Raw genomic sequence first — 3,102 nt, 5'->3', positions numbered from 1 at the left:
CCTGTCGACTTTGTAGTTGCTGGCTTTCAGATTGGGTCTCAAATCTTTCAGATTGACGTTCTGTTTGTTGATGATGAGGTTATTTCTGTTTCTTGGTTTTCCTTCTGACCATCTGGCCCCTCTACTGTATGTCTGCTGAGGTTCACTCCAGGCCCTGCTTGCCTGGGGTTCATCTGCAGCAGCTGCTGAACAGTAAGGGTTGTTACCAGTTTTCTTCTTCTGCTATCTTTGTCCCAGAAGGATACCCGCCTAGTGTCAATCTGATCTCTCCTTTATGAGGTGTCTCTTTGGGTATATAGGGATCAGGGAGCTGTTTGAGGAGACGGTCTCTTCTTTATAGGAGCTCAAATGGTGAGCTGTGAGTTCTGTTGTTGTTCATTCAGAGCTGCTGGGCAGGTACTTTTAGGTCTGTTGCAGCAGAACTCATAAACCGCTTTTTGTTCCCAGGTGCTCTGTCTCAGGGATTTAGGGCTTTATGAGTTTCCGTTATGCTACTGCCTTCTTTTTTTTTCCTTCAGAGCTGCCCTGCCCAGCAAGGAGGCAGCCGAGTCACTGTCTGCCTGTAGAGGCTTTGCTGAGCTGCTGTGGTCTCCGCCCCACTGCCGAGTGAACTTCCCTGCAGTCCTGTTTATATGGGTGTAGTTAGAACTGCTTTGACGATGGTGGCCTGCCTCTGTTGAGGTGGAGTCTCCTGCTGTGGTGGGTTGCCTTGGCAACAGCGTGTTGCCTCAGCAATGGCGGGTTGCCTTGGCATTGGCGGGCTGCCTCAGCAATGGTGGGTTGCCTTAGCAACGGCGGGCTGCCTCAGCAGTGGCCGACTGGCGGGCTGACTCAGTAATGGCGGACGCCCCTCCCCCACCGAGCTGGACCATCCTGGGTTCAGTTGCGCTTGCTGTGAAAGTCTTAATCCAGAATTTCTGTTTGCTGTCCTTTTGTGGGGGTGGGACCAGCCGAGCCTGATCGCCAGGCTCCCTGCCTCAGCTCCTTTTTTAAATTGGTGTTCCAGTCGCCTGTTGAAGAAGCACCGGGTTCTGTTTGTTTTCCCCTGCGGCCACCAACTGCGCTGGCTTAAACAGCAGCACTGAGGTTTGTGGCGCTTTTTTTTTTTTTTTTTCTACTGTCCTGGTTCTCTGCTCAGTCCCCTTTTTAAACAGATGAATCGGCGACTTTCTGTGGCTCCAATTGCCAGCCAAAAGGGCAACCGGACCGGTGTATTTTGTATGGAGAACTGGAGAACTGCTGTTCTGGGTCGCCGACAAAGCAGCCATATGGGGCAGAGCAGCAGCGCCGGCCGGCACAGTCGCGCTGGCCGAAACAGCCACGCTAGTGACCGTGGAGCTCCTTTGCCTGGGAATTTCCTAGTCTGTGGGCAATAAATATGCAGCGTCCAGTCACCCTCTGCGCTTTCACTGGGAGCTGCAATCCTGAGCTGTTCCTAAACAGCCATCTTGGATCGAAACCATTTGTTTTTATTTCTTAAGGATTCTTTTATCTTCGGGAACTTGGGACAGCCATGTCTTTGCCACCAGAGTTTGGTTTAGTTGGACTGATAGTCTTTCTCAACTGTGGGGTTGACAAGTTATCCACATCATTTTCTGTGGCCCACTGAATATTTGATTTTCTGATTGCTGATAAAATTACATATGTTATTTGTCTTGGTTTCAATAACAACAACAACAACAACAACAACAAAACTCTCACTCAGAAAAGCAGCCCCTGGATCAAGGAATATCACAACAACTGTAACTTTAAGCCTTTTGTGACTCCTTGACTTTCATGTTCTGATGCTGTTACTACTGATTATGTTGGCAAGTGTGTTCAGTTTCAGAGTTCATTCATCAAAGATGACCATTGACATGTTTGCCATGGTTAAAATGTCTCTTTTTTAATGTTTAATTTTTATGGGTACATAGAAGGTGTATGTATTTATGGGAAACATGGGATGTTTTGATACAGGCAAACAATGTGAAATAATCACATCGTGGTGAGTGGGTTATCCATCCCTTCAAGTATTTATTTTTTGTGTTGCAAACAATCCAATTATTTATTTACTTAATATATTTTCTTTTTTACTGAAATATTTAGTGCCCATCTCCATAGAGATTCTCAAAAATTGCCAATACTATGTTATAAGTCATCATGGTGGAGTATTGGGAAAAGTTTTCAGTTAGCAATAATCACACCTCAGGTAAACCTCATTGGCTACCATACTTCCACGGTGCAATGCTCTTTTAGTTATTTTAAAATGTACAAGTAAGTTAGTATTGAATGTAGTCACCCATTGTCCTATGAAAAGGAGGTCTTATACATGCTATTTTTTTGTACCTATTCATGGTTAAAATGTCTTTATCATTTATAAAATTGAAACTAAAAGGATCTGTTTCTATAAATCATGACTGCTGGTTGAAAATCAAATAATCAAAATACTATTTTTTAAAACAGAGAATCCTAGATTCGAAAGGATCTTGTCTGGATGCCAGAGCTGTGTATAGAATGAGAGCCTGGTGGACTTGGTTGGCCTCCTGTTTTTCAGTTCAGAGACTGAAAACCAAGGTTTGTGGTGGAGAGTCTTTGAACTGTATGTGGAAGTATCTGAAGGTTATGACAATTTCAAAGGTAAATAGTAATGGACTTTCATTGATCTATAGTATTTGCTTTTGAATGAAATTGTAAAACTGAGGCTGCCACATGTCTGTAAGTACATGTCTCTTTCTGCATACAAACAAATTACTTTCTTAAAATATAAGTGTCTATTCATAACTGTAGCCCTTTTGCAACTGTGTCTAGTGACTTTTTTGAGAAAACTTTTAGAGATTGATTATAGGAATTTGTCATTTGTGCACAAATGTCTGAAGGGTTTAATGTCTAATTCAAACAGAAGACACATGAAAAATGTGCAGGAATTGAAGGCATGAGATATACCTAAAAGTGGTGGAGCAATGGATCTGAACAGGATGATGGGTTGAAAGCATTTAAAAGAGGCAGCTAAGATCCTGGATTCATGTCCTACCACCGCAGCCAGGGAAACGTCCTCTCACACCTACTAGAAGATTGGAGGATTATATCTGGAGAGATTGAATTCTAGGGTTGCTCAGGCACAAA

General features: G+C 43.4%; 1 non-coding gene across 1 annotated transcript; it reads right to left on the bottom strand.

Annotated features, from left to right (window-relative positions):
• Positions 1 to 2,091: 2,091 nt before the first annotated feature.
• Positions 2,092 to 2,228, bottom strand: LOC119472762. The gene has a single exon (XR_005201953.1). It is a non-coding gene; the product is annotated as a U4 spliceosomal RNA (small nuclear RNA).
• Positions 2,229 to 3,102: the final 874 nt, after the last annotated feature.

The sequence above is a fragment of the Cebus imitator genome, unplaced genomic scaffold (assembly GCF_001604975.1).
Source record: "Cebus imitator isolate Cc_AM_T3 unplaced genomic scaffold, Cebus_imitator-1.0 Scaffold117, whole genome shotgun sequence".
In the NCBI taxonomy this organism is placed as follows: domain Eukaryota; kingdom Metazoa; phylum Chordata; class Mammalia; order Primates; family Cebidae; genus Cebus; species Cebus imitator.
This window is presented reverse-complemented; position numbering and strand designations above follow the sequence as displayed.